This window comes from Acinonyx jubatus, chromosome X (assembly GCF_027475565.1).
Source record: "Acinonyx jubatus isolate Ajub_Pintada_27869175 chromosome X, VMU_Ajub_asm_v1.0, whole genome shotgun sequence".
Taxonomy (NCBI): Eukaryota; Metazoa; Chordata; class Mammalia; order Carnivora; family Felidae; genus Acinonyx; species Acinonyx jubatus.
This window is the reverse complement of record NC_069389.1, coordinates 77,904,339-77,927,605: the sequence shown is the minus strand read 5'-3', so window position 1 is coordinate 77,927,605 and position 23,267 is coordinate 77,904,339. Positions and strand designations below refer to the sequence as shown.

At 35.6% G+C, this 23,267-nt stretch overlaps 2 pseudogenes; both read left to right on the top strand.

The window, feature by feature from the left end:
• Window positions 1-12,507: 12,507 nt before the first annotated feature.
• Window positions 12,508-13,400, top strand: LOC106983538 (60S ribosomal protein L6-like; annotated as a pseudogene).
• An 83-nt stretch (window positions 13,401-13,483) lies between these two features.
• Window positions 13,484-22,926, top strand: LOC106983530 (interferon-stimulated 20 kDa exonuclease-like 2; annotated as a pseudogene).
• Window positions 22,927-23,267: the final 341 nt, after the last annotated feature.

Below are 23,267 nucleotides of genomic sequence, written 5' to 3'. Positions count from 1 at the left end.
TTTTGAAATGGGAGAAAACTCTGGAGTAGGAGATGTTTTTCTTACTACTGATCTTTTTTCTAAATAGGCCTATTAGATTTTACTAAAAGATTCATTAGAAAATGAACATGAAAGAAAGAGACAAGAAATAGATCATTCAAAGAGAATTTTACAAAAAAGCAATTACTGTAGGGAGAATAAAACCTCAGAGAGACGTGGTAAAGTCAAGCAATTTGGGTGAAAAGAACATGTGGTGCTGTGTAGTAGTAAGTGCCAAAGAGGATGGGTGGAAAATAGCATGTGCCTGGCCAAAGAGCTTTAAATTTTTTTTTTTAACTGAGAACAGTAGGAGATAAATGGGCAGTCTCCAAGGTGCTCTGGAAAATCAATCAGAAACATCATCTAGAAACAGCTGACTTAATTCATTCTATTCCTATTACAATAAATCTGACTGGCATATAAATTTCATGTGCCTGGAAATACTAGCCTGAAAAATTACTTTTGGGCTCTTGCTTGAATTTTTATGTTAACAGAGAAAACTAGGAATCCACCAAAACACAGAGAATCCAACTATTTTCTCCTCCAGAGAATAGTTCAAAGTCCAGATCTGGCCTACCGTGTAGATAGTAATTAACCATATAAAACAATTGGTAGCTTTTGGTTATCCAAAATGAGGATGCTACATTTTTTATATGAAGGTACAGAACTTGCATTAGGGCAGGTATTTGGAGTATTTTTTTCATACTTGGGGTGGTTTTGTATTGATCCATCTGTACTTTCTAATTCTTCCTCCCTCATGCTCAGTGCTAAGAGGCTTGCCAGGGAACAGAATAAATGGAATGGCCCACCCAGACTTTGGGCCCATAACTGGGGCCTTATTAGCAACATGGCTCAGACAACTGATTCTAATGAAAGCTCCACTGAGGTGGCTGAAATGGCTTCCCAAGCCTTAAACTAGAGCTACTGAAAAAGAGCTATATCTTTGTCAACATGAGCTTACTACAGACCAGTTGCCATTGATGATAAAAAAAAAATCGTAGTGGTCAGTCTGTTTTTATGCATTTTGCTGGGCATTTGGTGGGCTCACCAAGTACCCTAGAGACTTGTATTCCTCAATTCTGGAAAATTTTCTTGCACTATGTATTTGATAATTTCATCCCTATATTTTCTCTTTCTGAACTTTGATTATCATGTGGATGTTAGACCCACCAGATTGATGCTTAAATTTTATTATCTTTTCTCTATGATTTTTATATCTTTACCTATTGGTTTAGTGTTTTTCAAATTATTTTTAGAACAGTTTATAGGTTCACAGCAAAAGTGAGTGGAAGGTACAAAGGTTATCCATATGCCCCTTGTACTCACATATGCATAACCTCCGCCACTCTCAAAATCCTGCACCAGAACAGTACATTTGTTACAATTGATGAGCCTACATGGACATATAATCATCATTCAAAGTCTATAGTTTACATTAAAATTCATGCTTGATGTTGTACATACTATGGGTTTTGACAAATGTATAGTGGTATGTATCCATTATAGTATCATACAGAATACTTTCACTGCCCTAAAACTCCTCTCTGCTGCACCTATCCTTGTCTCCCTCCCTGCTAGCTGTGAACAACCACTGATTCTTTTACTATCTCAATAATTTTGCCTTTTCCAGAAGGTCATATAGTTGGAATCATATAATATGTAGCATTTTCAGATTGACTTCTTTCACTTAGTAATAGTACGCATTCAAGATTCCTCCTTTCATAGCTTAATAACTCATTTTAATTTAGTGCTAAAAATATTCCATTGATGGATATACAGAGTTTATTTATACATTGACCTATTGAAGGACATCTTAGTTGCTTCCATGTTTTGGCAATTATGGATAAAGCTGCTATAGACATCTGTGTACAGATTTTTCTATGGACATGTTTTCAACTGTGTTGGGTAAATACCGAAAAGTACAATTGCCAGGTTACATGGTAAGAGTATGTTTAGTTTTGTAAAAAAAAAAAAAAACAAAAAAAACCTGTCCAACTGTATTCCAAAGTAGCTGTACCATTTTGCATTCCCACCAGCAATGAATGAGAGTTCTGTTGCTCCATATCCTGGTCAGCATTTGGTGTTATCAGTGTTCTGGATTTTGGCTACTCTAATAGGTGTGTAGTCAAATCTCATTGTTGCTTTTAATTTATATTACTTTAGTGACATGATATGGAACATCTTTTCATATGCTTATTTACCATTTGTATATCTTCTTTGGTGAGGTCTGTTAAGATCTTTGGCCCATTTTTAAATTGGTATGTTTGTTTTCTTATTGCTGAATTTTAAGAGTTTCTTGTTATTTTGGATAACAATCCTTGATCATATATGTATTTTACAATGATTTTATCCTAGTATATTTGTCTTATTCTTCTGACAATGTCTTTTACATAGCAGATTTTCATTTTCACAAAATCCAGCTTATTCATTATTTCTTTCCATGGGTTGTGCTTTGGAGTTGTATCTAAAAAGGCATTACCATACCCAGCATCATCTAAGTTTCTTCCTATGTTATCTTACAGAATTTTTATAGACTTTAATTTTACATTTAGGTCTATGATCCATTTGGAGTTAACTTTTGCGAAGGTTGTAAGGTATGTGTCCAGACTTCTTTCCTTTCCTTTCCTTTCCTTTCCTTTCCTTTCCTTTCCTTTCCTTTCCTTTCCTTTCCTTTCCTTTCCTTTCCTTCTCTTCTCTTTTCTTTTCTTTTCTTTTCTTTTCTTTTCTTTTCTTTTCTTCTTTTCTGTTTTTTGGTATATGGATGCCCAGTTATTGCAGTGTCATCTGTTGAAAATATTATCTTTGTTCCATTGCATTGCCTTTGCTCCTTTGTCAAAGATTAGTTGACCATATTTATGTTGGTCCATTAGTGTCTATTAGGTTCCACTGACCTCTTTGTCTATTCTTTCACCAATTCCACATTGTCTTAATTACTGTAGCTTTATTAGAGAGTTTTGAAGTTAGTAGTGTTAGTCCTTCACCTTTGCTCTTCAGCACTGTGTTGGCCATTCTGAGTCTTTTGCTTCTCTGTATAAAGTTTAGAATCTGTTTGTCAATATCCACAAAATAGTGTCTTGGTATTTTGATTGGGATTGCACTGAATCTATAAAGATAGGAAAAACTGATATCTTGATAGTATTGAGTCATCCTATACATACACATGGAATATCCTTCTGTTTATTTAATTCTTTATTGATTTCTTTCATCAGTTTTATAGTTTCCCTCATGTAGATCTTGTGCATATTTTGTTAGATTTATACCTAAGTACTTCATTTTTTTGATGCTTGTGTAAACGGTATGTTTTTAATTTCAAATTCCTCTTGTTAATTGATGGTGTATACGAAAGTGACTGACTTTTGTATATTAACCTTGTATTTTGCATCTTTGCTTATTTTTTAAAAAAAATTTATTTAAACTCAAGTTATTTAACATATAATGTAACAATGGTTTCAGGAGTAGAATTTAGTGACTCATCACTTACATATAACACCCAGTGCTCATTCCAGTAAGTGTTCTCCTTAATGCCCATCACCCATTTAGCCCATCACCCCACCCAACACTCCTTCAACAACCCTCAGTTTTTTCTCTGTATTTAAGCGTCTCTTGTGGTTTACCTCCCTCTCTCCTTATATCTTATTTTTCCTTCCCTTCTCCTATGTTCATCTGTTTTGTTTCTTAAATTCCACACATGAGTAAATCATTTGATATTTATCTTTCTCTGATTGATTTATTTCACTTAGCTTAATACACTCTAGTTCCATCCATGTTGTTGCAAATGGCAAGATTTCATTCTTTTTGATTGGAGAGTGATAATCCATTATATATATATATATATATATATATATATATATATATATATATAGTGGAATGCTAACTAATCACAGGGAGTTCTGATTATCTAGGAGAAACTGGTAGCAGAAAAAGTCACTTAAAGAAAATAAGGGACATAAAATAAGGGACATTTCATGATAATGGTGGAAAAATAAAAGGTTTTATTGGGATTTTAAATCAAAAGTGAAAGGAACAATTATGAAAAGCAGTTTACTTTACATTTAACTTAATTCAGACTCAAACTATTTTCTAGTTCTTAAAACAAAGGACAATGTTTTGCTTTTGGGGGTGTAATTTTCTGACAAACTTATGCGATAGTATTATAATACCTTTCACTTTTGACTTTCATTTGAGGGTCATTTTTGCAAAAAATGTTTGAAAGCTGCATCATTTTTTTTCCAAGGAACTCTCTTAAGCTTTTATCATTCAAATCTCTTTGGAATGTCAATGCTATCATCATCCTTGTCCATTTTCTCCTCTTCAATTGTTAACTGATCTGTCAGATCATCATTTGCCAATGACTTTGTGAGTTATTTGAGTAACTTACCAACATCTTTTATCTACTTCATATTTCTATATCTTTTGCAAATTTTCAATTTCACTTTGAAATTTGCACCATGCATTGTTGGGTATTTATGGCAAATAAATACCATTGCTGCAATGTCCAGGGGTAGACACTAACTCTAGTCAAGGAGGATGTTCAAATGGCACCTAATTTTACTATGGTTAGTTCATTTGTGAATTCTTTTTGTGTTATGGCAACTTTTGTCCCTACTGTGTAGATCTGAAAATGGATACTTGGTTAACAATAAGATCTTTGTATGTCCCAATAATTTCCATCTTTATTTAATTAGGACTCTTTTACTGGAGGCAACAGTCAGTGATTTCAGTGCCCCAGTGGTATAAATGACATTTTTCAGCCAGTGATACTCAATATTGTAGGTTTTCATAATCTACAAGAAAGAAAACTTGTGATATCAGTGAACAAGATTGACTAAAGGCTTTAACTTGAACTGAACCAGACCATGCACCACTCAGAACCATTGAAAGTTGCATTGATTGATTAATAAGGAAAAGACCCTCAGGAAAACACTGTGAGGTAGTTACATCAGGCTGTACAATGTGTCAAGACTGTGAAGGATCCAAGACTTTAATTGCATGCCATTTTCATGGATGATAGCAGAAGATATGGAAACTCCTGGGTCAGAGACAAAGGACATCACTACTCACTGCACAGCAAGTAGCATGAGCTTCATATTCAATATCAGATCCCCTTTGCCATGCCTACCCCTCCTTTCCCACAGAGTGATATAGAGGGGGCTGCGTGGAATGTGTGTACACAGTGGGTTTGCATCATAGCTGAGGAATCCTGCATTTAGGGAACTCAATTATAATGGGCTGTACATTGAACTATTTAACTTTTACTTTAAATGGAAACATTATTGTTATTATACTAGAAGTATAATATAGTATAGTAGAAGTATAACTAGTATAATAACTAGTTTTAGTCACCTTTTCTGCACCCTATTGGTGAGTGAGGAAATCCTACTCTAGGGTTACGGGATGGCCAAACACATGACACATGACACTGGACAGATGAGATCCACAGCAGTTTATTATTCACATATACTCACAGCCCAGACAAGGAAAATACCACACGCCTTGCAGGGCACATCGAGTTGCACACAGGGACCAAGTTAACAATCAGGGGCTGTGGAAGGCAACTTTTGTAGCATCTACCCTGTGAGGTTCCCCTTGGTTCCTGTGGGAAGATGTGATTAGTTTGCTTGGATAATTCTTCAGGATGGCAGGGAACTGAAACCCACTACTCTGGGATAAGCAGGAGCTATGCTTTGTCCCCTTGATAAGGAAGGTTGTATGGCTAGGGAATCCTATCTATGAGAGCAGAGTGGGAGGAAAACTTACACTATACTGGACAATAAACAAATCTGCCCTTTACTTCAGAGGAAGATGCTATTTCTATCTTTCATGGATGTTTGCTTTATAAACGTTCTTGAAAATATAGTCAGTCCCTCTGCTTGCAAAACATGCAGAAGTGAATAATTGCCTCCCAATACAATGTAGACAGGATTGAAAAACAGTACATTTTTATTGTGATAGTAATAAGACTAAGGTCACAAGAAATAAAACCCTTTTTGATCAAAGTCAATTATTTTTACATCTCCTGATATGGGGGATGAGGTTAAACTATACAAATAAACCTTTTCCTTTGTCTAAAAAGCTAGAATACAATTGCTGTGGAAGGCATACCCAAGTCTCTGTATTTTATTTGACCATCAACAAGTGTCTTTAGCCATTCCAGGCCTGATACAGTAACGCTAACTTTCTAGTTAGTTGAATAAAACCTTAACTCTGGGAAAAATAATAAGAAAAACAAATCAGAAACAGAATTAGAAATAGAAAAGACAAGAAACATCTCTTTACAGAATTACTATTTTCTCCATAAATCTTGAGGACACAACATGATAACCCCATCAAATTTTCATTCCTAGTGCAAGTACTACCTTTTTGAGAAGTGTTTCTAATTTCCCCATATAAAATTAATCTCATCATCTTCTGTGAATCAAAAGGGTTTTGTTTATAACATCTATTACATTCCCTTGTACTACAAGTTTTCTTATATCCTTTACCAGATATGGTTTCTGCCTCCCAGCAGTTTATAATCCAGTCAATACATTTCTATTTCAAAAATGGATTTTTTCTTCACTTTTAAATTTATTTTTTTCATTTTTGTGCCTGTCATAGTTCTCTATAGGAAATAGGTGTTCAATAAATGCTTATTGAATATATTTGGACAAAATAAACAGAAATATTAGTGCTCTATATGCCTGTAGCACTTTTAAAACTTGTGAAAGCTCTGTTGTATTGAGGATTTCATTTGATTCTCACAGCATCTTTGTAAACAAAAGAGGGCTAGCATTGCTAACCTCTTTTAACAGATGAGAAACCTGAGGCACAGAGAAGATAAGTGATTTGGTCCAAGTAACACATCTTGTTGGGAATGTAAATTAACAAAGATATCATGTAATTTCAGCATGTTTCCTTCCTTCCTTCCTTCCTTCCTTCCTTCCTTCCTTCCTTCCTTCTTTCCTTCCTTCCTTCCCTCTCTCCTAGAATCTTAAAAATATTCTTACTTTTGACTCAGTGAGTCCATTGGTAGGAATCTACCCTAAGGAAGTAATCTGAAATAGAGTAGATTTGTGGAGGGTGCTCATCACAATGTTACTTATAATAGTGAAAATGTGGAGGCAGTTTAAAATACCTAACAAGAAAGAAGTAGTTAAGTACATATGGTACAGCCATACAATAGAATATTTTATTTTTAATAATTTGGTGTATCTATTTTCAGATTGTTTTTCTCTTCATATGTATATATGATTACAAATAGTAATTCAGTGTTGTGCTGGCATAGGATAGATATATAGATCAATGGAATGGAATTAAGAGTCCATAAAAAATACCCTAATATTTATGATCAATTGATTTTTGACAAGGTAGCCATGATAATATTCTGGGTAAAGAATAGTCTTCTCAACCAATAGTGCTAAAACAATTGGATATCCACATACAAAAGAATGAATTTGGACCCCCTACATTACACCATTTACAAAAACTAACTCATAGACCTGAACTAGATCATAGACCTGAATGTAAGAGCTGAAAGTGTAAAACTCTTACAAGAAGACATAGGAGTAAATGTTCATGACCTTGGGTTAGGCAGTGTTTCCTTAGATATGACACCAAAAGCACCAGCCACTAAAGGAAAAGACAACTCACAGACTGGAAGAAAATATTTGCAGAGTCATATACATTACAAGGAACTTGTATCTGGAAGATATAAAGAACTCTTGAAATTCAATGATAAAAAAGACAACACATATATAAAGGGTTAATAAACACATGAAAAGATGTTCAACATCATTAGTCAAAAATAAATGCAAATCAAAACCACAAAGTGATGGAGTGCCTGGGTGGCTCAGTCGGTTGAGTGCCTGCCTCTTGATTTCGGCTCAGGTCATGATCTCACAGTTGTGAGATTGAGCTGCACATTGGGCTCTGTGTTTGACAGCACGGAGCCTGCTTGGGATTCTCTCTCTTCTTCTCTCTCTGTCCCTCCCCTGCTTGTGCGTTCTGTCTATCTCAAAATAAATGAACATTTAAAAAAACACAAAGTGATACCACTTCATATTCAGTAGAGTGGCTATAATAATAAAGATAAATAACAACAGGTATTGGTGAGGATGTGAAGAAATTGGAACCGTAATATGTTGCTGGTATGTATGTACAATGGTCCAGACTCTATGGGAAACAATTTGACAGTTTTTTGAAATGTTAAACATAGTTTAACCATAGGATTTAGCAATTCTCCTCCTATTTATATACTCAAGAGAGAGGAAAACATATGTCCACACAAAATCTTGCACATGACATGGATATTCATAATAGCTAAGAAATGGAAAGAAGTCAAATGTCCATCAACTGATGAATGGATAAACAAAATATCATATATCCATGCAATGGAATATCATTCAGTCATAAAAGGAATAAATTACAAATGATGAAAGTGCCCTAAAATTAGATTATGGTGATTGTTTTTACAACTCTGAAAATATACCAAAACCCATAGAATTGCACTTTAAATGGGTAAATTTTATAGTGTATACCAAACCCCGTGGAATTGTACTTTAAATGGGTGAATTTTATGGTGTATAAATTGCATCTTACTAAAGTTGTTAATGATAGCATCACACATGTTTTCTATAAATGACTATTTCATTATCAGTTTATTGTTAACGTATTTCATGGTAATAAGTATATTTCTACAACATTTAAAAAATATTTCCCATTAATTGCAAAAGTAATGCATGCTCATTGGAAAAATATCTCAAAGAATACAAATGTCAAACACAGAAAACCAAATATTTCACATAATCTTATTACTTCCTCAGAATTCTATTAATAGTTAATACAACAATATACTTTAAAGGCTGCTTAGTATTCTGTTGTACGGCTGTACCATAATTTACTGAGTTAGTTCCATGTTATATTTATTTAACAATGAATTGGAAGCAATCTGTAATAAATCCCCCTGCTATGAGCATCTTTGTGCATACATGGTGGTGCAATTGCACAACTTTCTTATTAGAATAAATTCCTACAAGTATATTTGCTGGTTAAAGTGTATGTGTGTTTTTAAGGTTTTAAAGTTATATACTGCTAAATTTCACCAAAAATTATACTAATTTTACTTTAATCAGCAATGTTTATGAAATATCTGTTCTCTCATATCTTTTTACAGCCTTGGTTATTAATTTTTTTCTTAAAACATTTTGTTTGGTAGGTGAAAATGATGTATTTAATTTGAAATTACTTTTGATCCCTAGTTACGTTGGATACTTTTTCATGAACCTTTGGCCATTTGTATTCTTTTATAAATTGTCTGTTTAACGCTTTGCTCATTTAAAAAATGAAGCATTACTTTTTCTTTAAGATTATATTCAATAAAATAATACACAGCCAATAAAAATGTTTTGTGAAGAATTTTAGTGCTTCTTTTCAATGTTAAATAAAAAAACAGGATACAGTATTGTATCTATTTTATCAGTTCAACTATATAAAATATATTATGCATTGGTAAATACTAAAAAAATGAAATCATCTCTAGATGGTACATTTAGATACTTTTTATTTTCTTTAAACCTTGTATTTTCCCTATTTTCTACAATGAGCATATATTACTTTGATAATTTAGGAAAATGTTTTTCTTTCAAAGCACAGAGCCAGTTTGTGGCAGAGCCAGGACCAGACTCTTCATGCCTTCCTGCCCTCTGCCTTGTGTATCTAGAAAGGTGTGGTCAGAGGTAGGAGAATCAAGGGAACGCAAGGATTGCTAAGAGTTTCAAGGAGAGTATTGAAGGAGGATAATCTTATTCTTAGGAGATGAATGTTAAAAAATCTAGAGTTCAAGTGTAATGATATCTGCAACTTAGAAAATGTATGCTGAAGTATTAGAGTGTCATGATGTCTGGAGAGAAATAGAGGAGAAGGGAGAGAGAGATGGAGGAGGGGAGGAGGGAGAGGGAATGAAAGATGGAGGAATGTGGTGAAACATTAACCTGTGAAGTTAAGTTAAAGCTGTTTGGCTTATCACTGTAGTGTTCTTTCAACTTTATATATTTTGAAAATTTTCAAAATAAAGAACTTGCAAAAATTGTGAGAAAAAAGAAGAGGTAATCACTTTGTAAATGTTTTGGAGAAATAAATTAGGATGAGCCCTAAGAAGAGGCATCTGAATCTAGGGACCAGGAGACCACAGGAGATATTAAAGAAATAATGATTTCAGTAGGCTTGGGTGGTGAGGGGGACAAAATCAGACTGCAGAAGTTTGGCAAATGGAATGAAAGTGAGGCAGTAAAGTCAATGGTTTGGGAGTGCAATTCTGAGAATTTGAGCAATCAAGAAAAGAGAGTTGTAAAGCTGACTTGAGAAGCAATAGAATTTTGGAAATATTATATCATTGTTATTTTTCACCTCGTATGGATACCTATTAATATATGACTTCTATCTCCCTTCCACACATATGCCTTTCCTGATGTATAAAATGATGAATTAGGGAAGCAATAAAGAGAAGTACAAGAATAATATGCACAATGCTACCATCTAGAGTATCCACTTAAAATTACACCCAGTGTTTGCTATTAATTCAGGTTCATGCATGTGTTTGTGTGTTTGTTGCTTTTTTAAGTCATATAGGAGGGTGAGAAATATTCTCACTGCAGTCCAGTGTTTGGGGACTGATAGTTTGATCCCTGAGTGGAACATTTAAACTTTCTGTGAAGTCCTAATATTTTATTTCAAACTAGGAGAGACATTTTGGCAATGCTTTACCTCAATAGTGCTTTGGAAATGAAATGAAAACATTTAGAAGAAGAGGAAGAGGTCAAAGACAACCCTAAATATAAGAATTAAGGGGGATACTGTGTTTAGCTTGAAGAAAGATGAAATAATGCTTGAAGTTTGTTTTTGTTTTTTGTGTTTTTTTTTGTTTTTTTGTTTGTTTGTTTGTTTTTTTTGCTTCAGAGAGCTTCATCAATCTTTTCAGCTAGTCTGAAGCCAAATGTTACTGGATAATGGTGAAGGTGTACATATGGGAATGCACTCTTGGGGAATGGTAGAGTAATTTAGGGTAGGCAGGCACTGGCTTGGCGCTTATATTTCCTCCAACCAGAGGATTCACTCTTGAGAATACTGGAGGGGAGGGGGACCTTGTCTTTTGTTCCTCTCTAAGGGCCTGATATTTGGCTAGGTGCACAGTAGGGATGCAGTTATATCTCATAAGAGTTTGGCTGTCAGAACTACAAAGGTGGATGCTGAGATTTAGCTTCTAGAAACATGATTCTGGTGCTTGAAATCAGGCAAATCCAACTCCCAGCTAACAACCGGAGCAGCACTTCTTAGGCTTTAATATAAATCACCTGAGGATCTTGTTAACGTGCAGATTTTGATTCCATGCAGCTGACTGGGGTGGGACCTGTGAGCTTGCATTTCTAATAACCTCCCAAATGATGCCTGTGTTGCTAGTCTGGGGACCAAACATTGAGTAGCAATGATTTGAAAATGCCTTCCCCCTCAATTCATTGACATTTGCAGACTCCAGACTCCTAAATGATTTTGCACAACTAAGGATTCTTCACTTAGTATAGCTGATAGAAAAGCTCAAATTTAAAGTACCTTATAAAGATTTCCTGCCATTAGAATTGTTGAGGTATATTTGTACTAATGGCATCTAATCCATGCCATATAAAACACTTTTTTTGATGAATATTGTTCTTTCTGGTTGGACTCAGAGTGTAATGTAGTCTACTAACTGATGAATGGATAAGGAAGATGTGGTATATACATACAATGGAATACTATTCAGTGATCAAAAAGAATGAAAACTTTGCCATTTGCAACAGCATGGAACTAGAGTGTATTATGCTAAGTGAAATAAGTCAGTCAGAGAAAGATATCATATGATTTCACTCATATGTGGAATTTGAGAAACTTACAGATGAACAGGGAAAGGGAAGGAAAAATAAGATAAAAACAGAGAAGGAGGCAAACCTTAACAGACTCTTAAATACAGAGAGCAAACTGAAGGTTGATGGGGGGTGGGTTGAATGGGTGACGGGCATTAAGGAGGGCACTTTTCGGGATGAGCACTGGGTGTCATATGTAAGAGATGAATTACTGGGTTCTACTTCTGAAGCCAAGACTACACTGTATGTTAACTAACTTGAGAATAAATAAATAAATAAATAAATAAATAAATAAATGTAATTGTAAGCCCTTACTCTCCAAATAGATACTTATTTATTGATTGAACATCCTTTCTGTCTAAATTCCATGCCTATTTCCTCCTTAATAATTACAAGCCTATGTTTCTCAGGCTAATAACTCACACAAGGGACAAACTCTAGTCACTGCTATTCTCAAAATGATTATTGTTATATAAATAAATATGGCTGTAACAACATAAGTTGTGCCTTTTCTGGGTGCTTATTATTTTTATTTCATTTTCCTCATCCTTTGAATAGGCTGAGCTGTACAAGTTTAATATTGATTCCTATAGAGTCATCTTTCTCATCTCGCAAGATGGTAGGTGAAAAAGTTGAGAAGCCGGATACTAAGGAGAAGAAACCTGAAGCCAAGAAGGCTGGTGCTGGTGGCAATGTTAAGAAGAGTAGCCTCAAAGCTAAAATGCCAAAGAAGGGGAAACCCCAGTGTAACAGAATCCCTGTCCTAGTCAGTGGAATCGGCAGATATTCCCCATTGGCTGTGTATTCCAGAAAGGCCATTCAGCAGTGAAATCCAGGGTTGAAAAGAAGAAAGAGAAAATTTTTGCTACTGTCACAAAGCCAGTTGGTTATGACAAGAATGGTGGTACCAGAGTGGTTAAACTTTGCAAAATGCCTAAGCATTATTCTGTTGAAGATGTGCCTCAAAAACTGTTGAGCCATGGCAAAAAAAAAAAAAAAAAAAAAAAAACAAAACAAAACAAAAAAAACTTTCAGTCAGCATGTAAGATGGGTGGATGCTGAGATTTAGCACTCAGCACTCCTGGGACCATTTTAATCATCCTCACTGGGCAACACATAGGCAAGAGGGTGGTTTTCCTGACGCAAATGAGCAATGGCTTGCTACTTGTGACTGGCCCTCTGGCCCTCAAATGAGTTCCTCTACATAGAAAACACCAGAAATGTATCATTGACACTTCGGCCAAAATTGCTATCAACAGTGTGAAAATCTCAAAACACCTCACTTCTGCTTACTTCAAGATGAAGAAGCTGTGGAAACCCAGACAGCAGGAAGGTGAGATCTTCAACACAGAGAAAGAGAAATAGATTACAGAGCAGCACAAGGTTGATCAGAAAGCTGTGGACTCGTAAATTCTGCCAAAAATCAAAGCTGTTCTCCATCTTCAGGGCTGCCTCTGCTCTGTGTTTTCTCTTACAAAAGGAGTTTATCTTCACAAATTGATGTTCTAAATTTCTTACAAAGAACCTAATTAAAAAATTGATCCATTAAAAAATATTGATTCCTATCATTGTAAATGTCAGAATTGGTAGGAATGGTCTCCATGAGGAAAATGAAAGTGATGGTAAATTGTTGCATATATTAATTGGCTTCCAATTAGTTACACAATACCACCTGGCCACATTTCAGCTGTGCTGAGAAAGGCCTGAGTGCATAATTATAGCCTTATCAAGAAAGATGCCAGCCTTTAGGGTAAGATCACAATTCCTCACCTCATCCCCCAAATATATTTATGGGATATATTTGGCCTAACAATGACATATTCACACAGCCTGGAATCTGGAAGTAAAGAGACCCACCATTTGAACCCTTGCCTTTTCTCTTTTCTCAGTGTTTAGGACACCCATCTGTTGAGATTCTTAGTATGACTTTATGAGGTCTTCGTCCACCTAAGTTTAACCACTGGAAATAGCAAGATCTGTTCAGCAGCCTTTGACCACCTGGAGGTCCACTTTCATGTGTAGCTGAAGGAAGAGGTTATCTATATACATATATATAGATATATATTTTATAGATATTTATTTTAAAATAAAATAACACATAGGAAGAAATGAAGGAGTTTTGCTTTTGCATTTAAATAAAATTTTCTTTTAATGGCTAGGGCAATTGTTATGCTTTCTTTTCTACCTAAAGGGTGTAGACTGCCATAATCGCTAGCACAGCAACCTAAAAATACAACAGTTTTCTGTGAAGAAGGACTGAACTCTTCACAAGAAGCTTCCTAGAGTGTCTTAGTGTGCATTCTCTATAAGCTCAAGCCTAGAGGAATTCAAAACAAGGGCCTTCTGATTCCTGGCTATTTTTCAAATACAATTCCAGTTGATTTGAGTGAAGATTCCAAGTGAATGTTAACCTTCCTTCCTTTCTCTCTGTCTTCCTTCCTTTTTTAAAAATTATAAAAGAGCTTCTATGTTGAAAAAAATTCAAATATTACATAAGTGAAGTTTCATCATTCCCCCCCTTTTTTGATTATTACAATAAGTTTGGTTAATATCCATCACCTCACATATACATTTTTTATTGTGATGAGAACTTTTAAGATGTACTTTTAGCAACTTTCAAATATACAGTACAGTATTAACTATAGTCACAATACTGTACAATGACACTCCAAAAACTTATAACTGGAAGTTCATACCTTTTGACCCCCTTCATCCATTTTGCTCACCCCTAACCTCCACTTCTGGCAACCACCAATCTGTTCTCTGTTTAATCGCACTCTTCAGAGGTAACAATTGTTAACAGATTGGTATAAATTCAGAATTTTAATATGCATATGTAAACATATACAGTTAGATATATAAATTATTTTGGTTTATATAAATTGGATGGTATTTTATATACTTTTCTATGTTTTCTAATTTATCAACATATTATGAATAGTTTCCAACATAAATACATATAGAATTCCCTCACTTCATGATTCCATAGTATCCCATTTTCAATCTATTTAACCATTCCCCTATTAACAGAAATCTAATTTATTTCAGTTTTTTCTATATGAATTATGCTACAACAAATGTGTTGTATGACACAAGGTTATTTTTGGTAACATAAATTATTAGAAATAGAAATCCTGGGTCAAAATGTCTACATATTTAAATGTTGGTAGATTGTCAAATTTCTTTTTACAAAAGCTGTACCAATTTAAACTCTACCAATGTCTAAGAGGGCCTGTTTCCTATAACCCTTACCAATACAGGGTATTTAAATCCTGTAATTTTTTGCCAGTTTGAAAAGTTGTTTTTTTTTTTCCAGTTCAGTGTTGTTTTAATGTGTATTTCATTCACAGTTGGTGAGGCAGAGCATCTTTCCATGTGTTTGATGGCCATTTATGTTCTTTCTCTTGCAGGACCTATTTTCATCAGAAATTGCAGAGGGAAAACAATCCAGCTTTTGTGACACAGCTCTGGTAATGAAAAAGGTGTGTCTCCTATACTTACTCTGAAAAAGCAAAAGATACTTCTTTTCATTAGAAGTACAAATATGCTTTTTTAAATGATAAAGACTAAAAGGAAAGTAAAATGTGTCACTCTGTGAAAGATACACAGATAGGCTTCATAGTGTATTTCAGAGACACTAAAGCAATTGAATAGAGGAAAACAGAGAAATGGATTGCTGAGGAAGCTGGCAGTGTACTTCTAGCCATCTATCCACTTGTTCATTATTTGAAAACCATTCAATAAATATTTTTGAGCACTTATAATATGCTAATCACTGGGTATCTGGTGGTGAGCAAAGATCCTAGTTTCTGAAGTAAGATTGACTGGTTTTGAATTTTGGCTCCATCTCTTACACTGTGATCCTGTGTGAGTTGCTTAATGTCCTTGTGCTGCAGTTACCTCATCTGTAGAATGGGTATAAAAATAGTATGTACTGCATAGGGATGTTGACAGGATTAAATGAGATTAATGCAAGTAAAGTTCTATGCACAGAGTAAGCTCCTAACAAGAGTTATATTTACAATTCTTGACAAATGGATTTTTACTTCCTACCCCAAATCAACTATAGAGAGAGAAGCCAGAGGGAAACATAGATTCCAGGAAAAATATCAACAACTATGGCAATACCACTGTGAGAAGTCCCTGGAGAAACTGAAAACTGCCTCGAACTGATGTGTGTAGAAGTTAGATGGTTGTAGCTTGGTGCAAGGGATGATCAGAGGTATTGGTGATGGGATAGGGCAGAACAAAACTTCTAGAGTTCTGTTCCTTATGATCCCTTGTATATCCTTAGTATAATTTCCGCTGCAATAGACCAAACTGCCTGTATCAGCAGGCTCATGAGTAGATAGGCAATGCAAAAGTCTTACTGGAGTGACTTGATGGACATAAGGATGGACTAACCAGTTGCCCTCTGACATTCATTCCTCCACCTCTCCCCCTCCAAACTCTTTGATCTGATGGTTTGCAACTCAAGGCAACTAACAAGAAGAGTTGCCTCATAAGGTGCCACGATGCAGGAGTAACAGTAGTTCTGTGGTATCTGGGACTCTTCACTAGGACTGAACTAGAGCCTGGCCCTTGATCCTTGACCCTTTTTTGATATACATTTATGAGATGCAGTAGCTGATACCCCCAGGAAATAAGAATAAGCATACTTAAACCTCTGAGAAGGATGGATGACTACTATAGAAAAGGACAACAAATTGAAAATATATATCATTCAATTCAGAATTACTGGAATAGATGGGCTAATAATTTAAAATATACAAGGTAAATATATTTAAAGATTTAAGGTAATAAATTAGTAATATGAAATAAAATAATTTTAAAGGATCAAATGGAAAATATTAGCCATAAAACATATATTTATGTACATATTTACCATTTCTGACACTCTTCATTCCTTTGTGTAGACCTCAGTTTTCATTTCATAACATTTTACTTCAGCCTGAAAACAATCCCTTGTCATTTCTTTTTAAATATATTTTTATTATGGAATAGATTTAGATTTATAAAAAATTGCAAAGATGGTACAGAGAGTTTACATATACCTTGCATTCTGTTTCCCCTACTGTTAATATCTTATATTAGTATGGTACATTTCTCACAACTAATGAACCAATATTGATACATTATTGTTAACTAAAATCCATACTTCTTTTGATTTCCTTAGTTTTTAATCTCGTTTCTTTTTTCATTTCTAGAAACACATCCAAGATACCACATTACACTTATATATCATGTCTCTTTAGGCTCCTCTTGGCTGTGATGGTTACTCAGACTTTCTTTGTTCTTGATGACCTTGACAATTTTGAGGAATACTGGTCGGGTATTTTGTAGATTGTCCTCCATTTGGGTCTGTAGGATGTTTTATTCATGATTAGACTGGGTTATGTGCTCTTGGGAGGAAGACACAAAGTTCACTTCTCATCATATCCTATCATGTGTACATGCTATCAGCATGATTTATCACTGATTATATCAACCTTGATATTTGTCGGAAGCAGTGTTTGTTAGATTTCTCCACTCTAAAGTTACTCTTTCTCCTCTTTTTCATACTGTTCTCTTTGGAATGGAGTTATTTTGTGCAACCTATATTTGAGGAGTGGAACTTAGGCTCTACCTCCTCGAGCGGAGACAATACCTAATTTATTTGGAATTATTATATATAGGAGGTTTATTATGGGTATATTATCCTCTATTTGTTTACTAAATCTTTTATTTATACCAATATGGACTTATGGATATTTGTTTTATAATTTGGGTTATAATCTAATACTAATTTATTTTCTTTTTCACATAATTCCAACTTTGGCCACTGGGAGCTCTTTCAGTTGATTGCTGTATCTCTTTGACATGACCCCATCATTTTTTCTTTTTTTAACACTTCCTTAGTTTCTGGTATTACAAGATGCTCCAGGCTCATCTTGTCTACTCCCATCTGCAGCCTTAGAGTCTGCCATTTCTACAAAGAGCCCTTGTTTCTTTTATTGCAGAATGATATTAGAAACCAAGATCTGGGCACTGGGTCTAATATTTCCTTTTGTGCAGGTTTGCTGGTGACAAATTCTCTCAGCTTTCATTTGCCTAGCAAAGTATTCCTTTGGTCTTTATTTTTGAAGTTTCTCCCCCCTTGGATATAGAATTCTTTTCCAGGTTATATTCTTTCTGACAAGAAGTCAGTATTCATTCTTATCTTTATTCCCTTATATATAAGGTATTCTTTTTCTTCCTCTGACTGCATTTAGGATTTTCCTGTATCAGTTTTCAGCATCTTGATTGTGATGTGCCTATACATGTTTTTCTTTGACTTTATACTGCTTAGTCTTGTGGAATTTTTTGGATCTGTGAATTCACAGTTATCATCAAATTGGAAAGCTTTCAGCCATTATTTCTTCAAGCATTTTCTCTGAACCTTCCATTCTGGGACTCCAATTGCTTATAGGCTACACTATTTGTTATTGACCCACATGCCACTGAGGCTGTGCTCATCTTTTCTTACATTTTTCTCCTTCTATTTACAAAAAAATTTTTTAATAGAGAAAGAGAAAGGAGAAAGAGAGAGGAGACATAGTGCAAGCAGGGGAGGGGAAGAAAGAGAGGAAGACACAGAATCCAAAGCAGGCTCCAGGCTCTGAGCTGTGAACACAGAACACGACATGAGGCTTGAATGCATGGACTGTGAGATCATGATCTGAGCCAAAGTCAGACACTTAACTGACTGAGCTACCCAGGCGCCCCTCATTTTTTTCTTCTTCTTGGGCTTCAATTTGGATAGTTTCCACTGCTATGTCCTCAAATTTACTCATTTTCCACAGTGTCTAATTTGCTGTCAATCGTACCCTGTGAAATTTCCATTTCAAATATTATACAGCCACCTCTAATACTTTCATTTGGTTCTTTCTTATACTTTCCATTTCTTTCCTAATTACTTCAATATTTTACTTTAACCTTTGACCCTTGTTTAACTTTTAACCTTAATATTTTAAGAGTGATTCTAAATTTTTGTCTGCTAATTCCATCCTCTCTGTCATTTCTGTGTCTTTTTATGTTGTCTGATATTTCTCCGGGTTATAGGTCATATTTTCCTGCTTCTTCACTTGTTTAGTAGTTTTTTTAATTGGTTGCTGGATATTGTGAAAGTTTTATTGTTGAGAGCCTGGATTTTACTTTTACTTTAGAGAATGTTGAATTTTGTTTTGGGAAGCAAAGTCAGTTTCATATCAGCTTCAAATTTTCAAGGATTGTTGATAAGTTTTGTTACGGTAGGCCTAGGATAGCCTTTATTGAAGGGCTAGATTATCCCACACTAAAGTGTCATCATCCTGGGGTCTCTACTTAAATTTCTTGATTCTCAACATTTGTCTGCTATGGCTGGCTGGAAATCAATCATTTCCTAGCCGTGTATGAGCTCTAGGAATTGTTCATTCCCCAGCAGTTGTTCTTTGCCCATTCTCATTGGAATTTTGCTTTATGCATGCAGAGCTCAGTACGTATCAAAGATTCAAGGGTGTTGCTAAGCCAATTTGTAGAGTTCTTTCTTTGCATAGCTCTCTCCTCTCCACTTCTCTGTTCCACTAATTGTAGCTGCCTCAGCCTCCCTGAATTCTGATCTCTGACTCTTCAAATCAGCAAGATCACTATGTTGTGCTTGGACTTTCCATCCCTATGCTGTTGTCCAGAAATTGCCTGTAGGCAGCAAGGTGAGACAATCATAGAGATTATCTCATTTTTTTCCCCTTCTTTCAAAAATTGCAGTCTTGCACTGCCTGTTGTCTATTGTCTGAAAACAATTGTCTCCTATATTTTGTTCAGTTTTCTAGTCATTTATGGTAAGAAGACAAGACCGTGCCAGTTTCTCTGTCATGAATGTAAGTGGAAATTCTATTCATAAAAAATATAATAATTGAAATTAAAAAAATATGACTGACGGAGTTAATACCAGTATAAATTTAGCTAAGGAACAAATTAGTGAGTTAAATATAAAATTGAAGAACTTTCCCAGAAGATAGCAGGAAAAGATAAAAAGATAGAAAATATAAAAGAAAAGCTGTAGGATATGGAAGATGGAAGTAAAATTCCAACATCAAATAAAAGCAGTCCAAGAAATAGAGAAAATAAAAAATAGGGAGAAGTAACTACCTTAAGAAATAAGGGACAAATTATGGAAAGGGCTCAAATGTTCATCAACTGATGAATGGATAAAGATGTGGTTTATATATACAATGGAACACTACTTGGTAATGAGAAAGAATGAAATCTTGCCATTTTCAACAATGTGGATGGAACTGGAGGATATTTTGCTAAGTGAAATAAGTCAAAGAAAGATATCATATGTTTTCATTCATATGTGGAATTTGAGAAACTTAACAAAAGAGCATGGGTAATGGAAGGGGAAAAATACTTTCAAATAGAGAGGGAGGCCAACTGTAAGATACTCTTAAATACAGAGAACAAACTGAGGGTTGATGGGGCCCAGGGTGGGGAGGGGAAATGGGTGATGGCATTGAGGAGGGCACTTGTTGGGACGAGCACTGGGTGTTGTATGTAAACGATGAATCATGGGAATCTACTCCTGAAGCCCAGAGAACACTGTATACACTGTATGTTAGTTAACTTGACAATAAATTATATTAAAAAAAGAAATAATGGAGATAAATGTTTTGGAATTGAAAAATAATGAGAGACTTCATGTAGTAAAGAGTCATAGAGAGTCAAACAGGAGAGAAAAGGAAAACTTATACTAGATACTCTATAATAAACATTAAGAGAATCAAAGAGAAAATTCTAAAAGTGTCCTGAAAGAACAAATGGTGCACCTACAAAGGAACAAGAATCAGGTTGATCTCAGACTTCTCAATAGCAGCATTAGATGTAAGAAGAAAATAAATTATCATTGGGGAGATTAATAGGTGAGCGTCACAGAGAAAAAGGCTGGGAGAGAGGAGAAACCAGAGGAAGAACTGAATTAATTGGTAATTGATCAAAAGCTTCCACAGCTATAGTTTAATGGTACAAAAGGTCTTGTGCATATCTTCAAGAAGAGAAAATTAGTCATGATTTTTCCCCACTGGATCATCTTTCTTCTCTGGAGTTAAAAGGAATAATTTCATCTTGCATTTGTATTACATTTTATACAGTTAAAATTATGTTAATATTCATTACCACATTTAAACTTTTTTGGAACAGAAAGCTCAAATGTTATTGTGTTCAAGTAGTGTTGTTTGCCTTATTGTATAGACCAGAAAGTTGACACCCATTAAAGTTATGCCATGAATTGCTCACAGAGCCAAACCTAGACCCCTACATTTCTAACTCCCACATTTATGCTGTTTCTTCAGCATAATGAAGGAGCATGAAAACTCTGGAGAGCCGGGTGGATTGTGAACTGATTTGTCCAATGGACCTTACTTGGAAAGGCCTTTTGGCTGGGAGTGGGCATTCTTAGATGAAAAGGTAATTGTGTCACTCATGAGAAGGCTGTATTTGGCTTATATAACATGATTGTCCTAAGCTCTGAGATATGATCAGATAATGAAAAAAACATCTCTTTTCCCACTTGGAGTTCTTATTAGTCATTTATGTGGATAAGGTTTTATTGGGATACTTATTATAAATGTGACATACATGAAGAGTGGTTGCAATTGCATTTTTAGAGCATAAATGTATGATAATGAATTTCATGGCAACTCATACAAATCTCCTTGTCTTAAAAGCTACCAGCAGGAGAGACATAACTCTGTCAGAGAAATGACAGAAAGAAACCTCTCTTCTAATTTTTTCTTCTTAAATATGAAATGTCTCTTTCCCATGGAGCCCATAAAGGCTTTCATGTTATCAGCTATACATGAACATTCTTTTTACCAACTACCCTAAGGTTCTAAAAGTCCCAGTGAAGGAACAAAAAAGAGCATAATAATTCTCAGAAACTGGCTGAGCACTACAATCTCAACACCTCCTAATTAGAGGGAAATGGAATCACGAATGCAGCAGTGTGTCAGACCTAAGACTTGTCTCCTCTTTGGTAGAGTTATGAGCTTCAGAAAACCTGTTCCATCAGTGTAGAATGTGTTCTCCTGATTTTGTAACTATGCTTTCATTTGTGTATCCATTTGAAAGATGTACTCTGTGAGAATCTGGAAACCCCTGTCTCCCCACTAGACACACATGCACATACACTCCCTCTCATGCTATGAAAGCACAGCCCTTGCACAGACCATTGAAAATTAAAATAGAAATAAGGATGGATGGAGTCTGAATTGTATGTTAGGACATTTCGGAGCCCTATGTATCAAATTATAAACAAAGCAAATAAAGAACCTGATCTGATAGTGAAGTCCAAAATGGGAGTTCCAGAGTGCCCTTCCAAAGATTATGAGCCACTCAACTTGCCTCTAGAAGTAAGGACCCCAGAAGAACCCTACTCAGAAGAATGCTCTATGGAACTCTACCCAATCTCATTCAGAGAATAAATGCTCTGGAGCATCCTAGAAGATGCCAAAGAAGATGATGCCAATTTACTGTGAGATGGTGGGCACAGGACCCCAGGGGCATATAAGTTCTTTGGCCTGATGTAGCACTGTCAACTACCACGGAGATGTGCTTTATGATGAGTACATCCTTCCCCCCTGCCACATCGTGGACTACCGGACAAGATAGAGTGGCATCTGGAAGGAGTGCATGATGAATGATACACCCTTTAAGATTACTCAGAACCAGATCTTGAAGATACTCACAGGGAAGATAGTGGTGGGGCATCCCATTCACAATTTCAAAGCCCTTTAGTACTTCCACACCACATCCCTCACTTGCAACACCTCCCATATCCTCCCAGCCATCAAATGGAAGGTTGACTGCCTGGAGAATGCTACCATGTCTCTGAAGCATCTCACCAAGAAGCTTCTGAAATGGGACATCCAGATTGGGAAAAGTGGACATTCTTCTGTGGAAGAAGCTCAAGTCACCATGAAGTTGTATGAGTTGGCTGAAGTTGGGTGGGAAGAGCCTGCCCCAGAATCCCCCAAAAGACTAGTGGCAATGGGGACGCTGGTGATGTGGGAAGGCAGAAGCAGCACTGCACCCAGGAGAAACAGGGCCTTCGACCAGTGGACAGCTCTACCAGCTCCACCTCTTTGCAAACTCAAGTTGTGAGGGAGAGAGAGCTTCCACCCAGACTTAATATCGATTGAAATTTCATCTCAAGTGTTGTGTTCTGTGTCTGGTTAAATATCCCGTGGAAGGTGGAAGGCTCCATGTCAGAATGAGCCCTATACTGTTTATATCTTAAATGGCGCTAATTACAGGTCCCAGGGTGCTTTGCTCCAGTTGGGCCTTTTGACTTTCAAGTGGCAGGGCATACGGAGAAATGTAGTT